At 44.2% G+C, this 7,639-nt stretch overlaps 1 long non-coding RNA gene across 1 annotated transcript; it reads right to left on the bottom strand.

The window, feature by feature from the left end:
- Positions 1-4,604: 4,604 nt before the first annotated feature.
- Positions 4,605-7,079, bottom strand: LOC126625663 (uncharacterized). The gene is made up of 3 exons (XR_007624438.1): positions 6,284-7,079; positions 6,089-6,152; positions 4,605-5,992 (listed from the first exon to the last, which is right to left on the bottom strand). It is a non-coding gene; the product is annotated as an uncharacterized LOC126625663 (long non-coding RNA).
- Between the last annotated feature and the right edge of the window lie 560 nt (positions 7,080-7,639).

A 7,639-nucleotide genomic window follows, 5' to 3' on the forward strand; every position in this document is an offset into this window, starting at 1 on the left:
ATCAGAGATTGTGTAAGAGCTACTTCATAGAGATCGACAACTTGAGGACTAAGTCCTTTGCTTCTCTTATTTTTTTCAGTCGACGCTTTATTATATTTTTTTAAAGTTGAGTGAACAAATATAAACTCCGCCGTGTAAGTTTATCTTACATTACCGGTCCCAAGCCCGGATAAAGGAGGAGGGGGAGGGCGTCAGGTAGTCGACAGCCGGCACTCCATGATTACGTCGAATCCTTATGAAAATGAATCCAGAATGAAATCGCGCTAAAGCTAGGGCGTCACCCGTAAGTGGCGCGCTGTGTGGCCCGAGCACAGTGATAAGTGAGCAAGGGTCGCTGTATCTCCATCGGCACCCGGATGCAGTGTTAAATGAGCAAGGGGGCTATAGAAACTTCTTTTCGAACGACTCCACTCAAAGTTGTTTGGGAGCATATGCTCCTATCAACTTTACACGGGACACACAAAAGAAGTACTTTGATCCTATTAGACGGGGAAGGGTGAAGAAGCTAGGACAGAAAGGTAGAGTTCAAGAGAGCAAAATGCGTTTAGGAACGTGGAATATAAGAACCTTGACGGGAAAATCTATGGAAGTAGTAGAAGTTATGGTGAGGAGAAGGATAAATATTATGTGCCTACAAGAAACTAAGTGGGTTGGGCGTAAGGCAAAGGATCTAGAAAACTCAGGGTTTAAACTATGGTATTCGGGCACAAATAGAACGAGAAACGGTGTTGGCATCATCGTGGACAAGACCTTGACACAAGATGTTGTAGATGTTAAGAGGGTAGGAGATAGAATCATGGCAATCAAGATTGTAATAGGACAAGAACTTATCAATGTGATTAGTGCGTACGCACCTCAAGTAGGGTTGGATACGAGTTCGAAGGAGAAATTTTGGGAAGACCTTGGAGACTTGGTGCAAGGAATTGCTCAGACGGAGAAGTTATTTATAGGAGGAGATTTAAATGGACACGTGGGCAGGGAGACAGGCAACTATGGAGGTTTTCATGGTGGCCATGGTTTTGGGGAGAGAAACGAGGATGGGGAAGCTATCTTGGATTTTGCAATGGCATATGATCTCTTCTTAGCCAACACCTTCTTTAAGAAGAGAGAAGAATATGTGATCACCTACAAGAGTGGGTCGTCAAAAACACAAATAGATTTTCTCCTAATGAGGAAAGGGGATCGTATAACTTGTAAGGATTGCAAAGTTATACCAGGAGAGAGCGTGGCTAATCAACATCGCTTGTTGGTGATGGATGTACATATCAAAAGAGTGAGAAAAATGAACAAGACTTGGAAGTGCCCAAGGACTAGATGGTGGAATCTAAAAGAAGAAAAACAAGCCATTTTCAAAGAGAAAGTAATCACCCAGTGTGTGTGGGATAGAGAGGGGGAAGCTAACCAAATGTGGGATTCCATGGCTAGTTGTATCCGAAAAGTAGCAAAAGAGGTATTAGGAAAGTCCAAGGGCTTTGCCCCACACCAAAAGGAATCTTGGTGGTGGAATGAGGAGGTACAAACAAAGGTGAAGGCTAAGAAGGAATGTTGTAAAGCCTTATACAAGGATAGGACCGATAAAAATGGTGAAAGGTATAGAAAAGTGAAGCAAGAGGCGCAGAAAGCTGTGAGAGAAGCTAAGTTAGCGGCTTATGACGATATGTATAAGCGACTAGATACCAAAGAAGGAGAGTTGGATATCTATAAACTAGCTAGAGCAAGGGAAAAGAAGACAAGGGACCTAAACCAAGTGAGGTGCATCAAGGATGAGGATGGAAAGGTTCTTGCTACAGAGAACGCGGTTAAAGACAGATGGAAAGGTTATTTTCATAATCTTTTCAATGAAGGACATGAAATGAGTGCTTCTTTAGAGGAGTTGAGTAACTCAGAAGAGTGTAGAAACTACTCTTTTTATCGTAGAATCCGGAAGGAAGAAGTGGTTGTAGCTTTGAAGAAGATGAAGCATAGAAAAGCAGTAGGCCCAGGTATAGCATGGCTCACTGACCTTTTCAATAGGATTTTGAAAACGAAGAAGATGCCAAATGAGTGGCGAACGAGCACTTTGGTGCCTATCTACAAGAATAAGGGCGATGTACAAAATTGCATGAACTATAGAGGTATTAAGCTAATGAGTCATACAATGAAGCTCTGGGAGAGAGTCATTGAGCATAGATTGAGGCAAGAGACACGGGTTTCGGACAACCAATTTGGGTTCATGCCAGGGCGCTCAACCATGGAGGCAATCTATCTCTTACGAAGATTGATGGAAAGATATAGAGATGGGAAAAAGGATTTACACATGGTCTTTATAGATTTGGAAAAAGCGTATGATAGGGTCCCAAGAGACATTCTTTGGAGGATTTTAGAGAAGAAAGGAGTACGAGTAGCATATATCCAAGCTATACAGGATATGTATGAATGAGCAAAGACTGCCGTAAGAACTCATGAAGGACAAACCGAAAGCTTTCCCATAACTGTAGGATTACATCAAGGCTCATCCTTAAGTTCTTACCTTTTTGCGTTGGTAATGGATGAGTTAACAGGATATATTCAAGATGATATTCCTTGGTGTATGCTTTTCGCAGGCGATATAGTGTTGATAGATGAAACTCAGGAAGGGGTAAATGCAAAGCTTAACCTTTGGAGAGAAGTGTTGGAATCTAAAGGTCTTTGCCTAAGCCGATCAAAGACAGAATATATAGAGTGCAAGTTCAGTGCAAATGGAGGCCAAAACGAGTTAGGGGTGAGGATCCGAGATCAAGAAATACCAAAGAGCGACCGTTTTCGTTACCTACGATCTATCTTGCAAAAGAACGGAGAATTAGATGGAGATCTCAACCATAGAATACAAGCTGGATGGATGAAGTGGAAGAGTGCATCCGGGGTGTTGTGTGACCGCCGTATGCCACTGAAGTTCAAGGGAAAATTTTATAGGACGACAATAAGGCCGGCGATGCTGTATGGCATAGAATGTTGGGCGGTGAAGCATAAACACGTACACAAAATGGGTGTAGCGGAGATAAGGATGCTTCGTTGGATGTGTGGGCACACGAGAAAGGATAAGATTAGGAATGAGGATATCCGGGGTAAAGTAGGAGTAGCCGAAATTGAAGGAAAGATGAGAGAAAATCGGTTACGGTGGTTTGGACATGTACAAAGAAGGCCTACTGACGCTCCGATTAGAAGATGCGACTATGGGACAGAGGTTCAGGGCCGAAGGGGTAGAGGAAGACCTAGGAAAACTTTGGAAGAGACCCTAAGAAAAGACTTAGAGTACTTGGATCTAACAGAGGACATGACACAGGACAGAACACAATGGCTTTCTAAGATTCATAAAACCGATCCCACTCAGTGACTTGGATTTTCCAAGTCTCCAACCGAGAAGTTTTCCTCACTCGGGAAATTAAGGGAACACTACCTCAACCTACATGCTCCACTCACAAAGCTTCAACATACAAGCTTCAACAAAAGAAAATTCAAAGAACTTAGCGAAGAAGGCTTTGGTGTATTTAACACAATACGTTGAAATGAAGGAAAGCTTATTTATTGATATCCCCGATAAGTTACAAATATGTACATATACTTGAGTCAAAATAAACAAACAAGAGGGAGCCTTCACAAAGGTTGCTTAGGAGAAGTCTCAGCAGTCGGTAGAGCCCCAGAAAGAGAGGCCACCGGAGAGGGATCATTCGGAGCCTCAGTACTGGACAGAACCCTAGAAGGAGGAGGCATCAGAGGTTGATCATTTGGAGCTTCATTATGCGGTACAGCCCCAGAAGACGAAGGCAATAAATGCCTTTGGAACAAACCCACAAATCTCTGATAATCAAGTAAAACCTGACCATCAGATTCCTTCATCTGGTCAAGCTTCCTCTTCATGTTTGTAGCATAGTCATGTGCGAGCCGATGCAACTGTTTATTCTCATGCTTGAGCCCTCTAATCTCCTGTTTGAGACTCATCACTTCAGCCGCCAATGATTCAACTTGGCGGGTTCGAGCAAATAGGCGTTGGGCCATATTAGACACAGAACCTGCACACTGAACACTAAGAGCCAGAGAATCTTTAACAGCCAACTCATCAGACCGTTTGGAAAGTAGTCTGTTATCTTTGGGAGTAAGAAGGTTCCTGGCCACTACCGCAGCGGTCATATCATTCTTCATCACGGAATCCCCAACGGTAAGAGGACCAGTAGGGGAGACGAAGGATGGGCGTCATATGTTGTCTGGAGAAGGCGGGGCTGCCTCTTCAACAAGGTTCAAGTTAAAACGACGGTCGGAGGGGCCAGACATTTTCAAAGGTGTTGAAGACAGAAGAGGTCGGACAAATCAAGATCTTAGAAGTGCAAGAATAGAGCTTCTACTGGTGGATATTCAAGTGTGCTTTGGAACTTAATGTCAGCCCCTATAAAAATCTGCACTCGACGAAGCTTCAGAAATCGAAGAGGCGCCTGCTCAGAAATCGAAGAGGCGTTTGCTTTCTCAAAAGCTGGGCTGCTCAGAGACCACGAGGGTCGATCTCAGAAATCGAAGAGGCGTTTGCTTTCTCAAAAGCTGGGCTGCTCAAAAACCACGAAGGCCGATCTCAGAAATCGAAGAGGCTTACTTTCTCAAAAGCTGGGCTGCTCAGAGACCACGAGGGCCGATCTCAGAAATCGAAGAGGCACCTACTTTTCCAGCCTTGTCAGCACCTGTCACACGCACACTCAGCTTTGCGGAAATTATGGGCATTCTGTCAAAGATTTCTGGCGAAGTAGAAAGCACATGAATCGTACTGTTCAATCACCCACTTCCCACACGTAACAGTAGCTCATGGGTACCACATATAACTTTGCCAAAGTTCTCTGACAAAGTTGAGACACGTGAAGCTTGCAGCTCCCACTACATCGCTCTGACCAAGAAGGGTAAAAGAATAGCAAAGGAACAACACTAACAAAGTTTAGACACATAAATTTTGAAGGTCTAGCTACCATATTATTACCCACAAGGGTAAAGGAACAGTACCACTGCTGGATAATTGGAAAGTCCCGGTGTGTCAACTTCTGTGCTTCGTGGCAAGGTAGACTAGCAAACATGCCCAACCTTTACTCACATTCGAGAAAACACTCCCAACAAGATTGCTTGCTCCAAAATCGAAGAGGCACCACCCTCCGAATCTCGAGAGCCAGACTCCTAACATGATTACTTTCTCAAAAATCGAAGAGAGGGTAAAGGAACAGTACCACTGCTGGATAATTGGAAAGTCCCTGTGTGTCAACCTCTGTGCTTCGTGGCAAGGTAGACTAGCAAACATGCCCAACCTTTACTCACATTCGAGAAAACACTCCCAACAAGATTGCTTCCTCCAAAATCGAAGAGGCACCGCCCTCCGAATCTCGAGAGCCAGACTCCCAACATGATTACTTTCTAAAAAATCGAAGACATCGCTCTCCGAATCTCGAGAGCCAGACCCCCAGCAGGATTGCTTTCTCAAAAATCGAAGAGGCATCGTTCTCCGAATCTCGAGAGCCGGATCCCCGACAGGATTGCTTGTTCGAAAACTGAAGAGGCACCACTTTCCCAACTTCAAGAGCTAGATCTCATTGGATAAAGCTTGTCTGTAATCTTCACACGCAACATCAGCTTTCTAGATACCACAGACCACTTTTTCAAAGTGCTCTGACAGAGTTAAAACTTGTGAAGCTGGCAGCTCCCACTACCGTGCTATGACCAAGCAGGGTTAAGGAATAGCATTATTACTTGATGTTAGGGAGACTCCTATATATGTCGACCTCCATCCCCAACGGACAGGCAGACCTGCAAAAATGCTCAACCCTTCCTCTTATCTGAGAGGGCACTCCCAACGAAGCCTTTCGAAATATTCAGCTTTCTTTCCCCCCGATAATACCTCTGTAAACAAGCTATACTAGAGCAAGAATATCTCATATCATCAGGGTTAAAAGCAAGAGTATCCCATATCATGCTTTTTCCCCGTCTTTTCCTTTGGCCTTGTTCTTACCTGCAAGACAAGGAGAAAGAGAGCAATCAGGTAGCACTTGGAATCAAGCTTCCAGCCAGTAACTGACTGTCTGGAACCCCTTACCTGATTACTTACCTGGCATTGCTCTCGAGTACTCATCTTCAACATCTTATGCTTCTAGGGAAGATACCGCATCTGCCTGAGGAACAGATAAGGCAAGTGAGAAGGATACAAGGAAGCATGTGGAGACAAGCGTAATAGCACACGTGCCGATACATCCACTACTCTGTCAAAAGCAAAAGTATCCCATATCAGCAGGGTCGAACGTACTCTAGATTTGATGGACTTGTTTTGACCCTCAAATTCTTCAGTCGGCCTTATACTCTGGAGGAAACCAGAAAACCCTCCAGCCCAGTTCAAGAATAAGCCTGTGGAAAGTTACTTCTTCAAAAGCAAAAGTATCCCATATCATCTCTTCTCATTTTTCTTCTCTTTATCCTTCATGCTGCCTGCAAGATAGGGAGAATGTGAACAATCAGCCAGAGCTCTGATTGCTTACCTTGTCTGTCACCTCTTTTAGCAGATCCCCTAGCTCGGCGACTTAGGGGACTCCTACTACATGGTTTGTATCGCGCTTGACCAAGCCTGAAACTACAAGTAAGCTTCAAGTGACATTGATACATTACCTTGTGCATCTCCACCAGTTATAGATACCACCCCTGGATGGAGGAAGAGTACTTCCAGAGAAGATGCCACATCTACCTATGAGACAGATAAGGAAAGTCAAGACGATACCACACTACGGTACTTAGAAGTTTCGTGGTTACGAGATCATTCTCCCACAATATTTCCTAATGTCATTTGTACTAAATCATTCACTTGTACTCACTAAAGGAGAGCTTGAACCTATGTACTTGTGTAAACCCTTCACAATTAATGAGAACTCCTCTATTCCGTGGACGTAGCCAATCTGGGTGAACCACGTACATCTTGTGTTTGCTTTCCTATCTCTATCCATTTATATACTTATCCTTACTAATGACCGGAGCAATCTAGCGAAGATCACAAAAAGTGACCGTTTTCGCTACCTAGGATCTATCTTGCAAGAGAACGGAGAATTAGATGGAGATCTCAACCATAGAATACAAGCTGGATGGATGAAGTGTAAGAGTGCATCCGGCGTGTTGTGTGACCGTCGTAGGCCACTGAAGCTCAAGGCAAAATTTTATTTTATAGGACGGCAATAAGGCCAGCGATGTTGTATGGCACAGAATGTTGGGCGGTGAAGCATCAACACGTACACAAAATGGGTGTAGCGGAGATGAGGATGCTTCGTGGGATGTATGGGCACACGAGAAAGGATAAGATTGGGAATGAGGATATCCGAGGTAAAGTAGGAGTAGCCAAAATTGAAGGAAATATGAGAGAAAATCGGTTCCGGTGGTTTGGACATGTGCAAAGAATGCCTACTGACGCTCCGGTTCAAAAATGTGACTACGGGACAGAGGTTCAGGGCCGAAGGGGTAGAGGAAGACCTAGGAAAACTTTGGAAGAGACCCTAAGAAAAGACTTGAGTACCTGGATCTAACGGAGGACATGACACAAAACCGAGCGCAATGGCGTTCTAGGATTCATATAGCCGACCCCACTTAGTGGGAAAAGGCTTTGTTGTTGTTGTTGTTGTTG

This window comes from Malus sylvestris, chromosome 6, assembly GCF_916048215.2.
Source record: "Malus sylvestris chromosome 6, drMalSylv7.2, whole genome shotgun sequence".
Classification (NCBI taxonomy): Eukaryota; Viridiplantae; Streptophyta; class Magnoliopsida; order Rosales; family Rosaceae; genus Malus; species Malus sylvestris.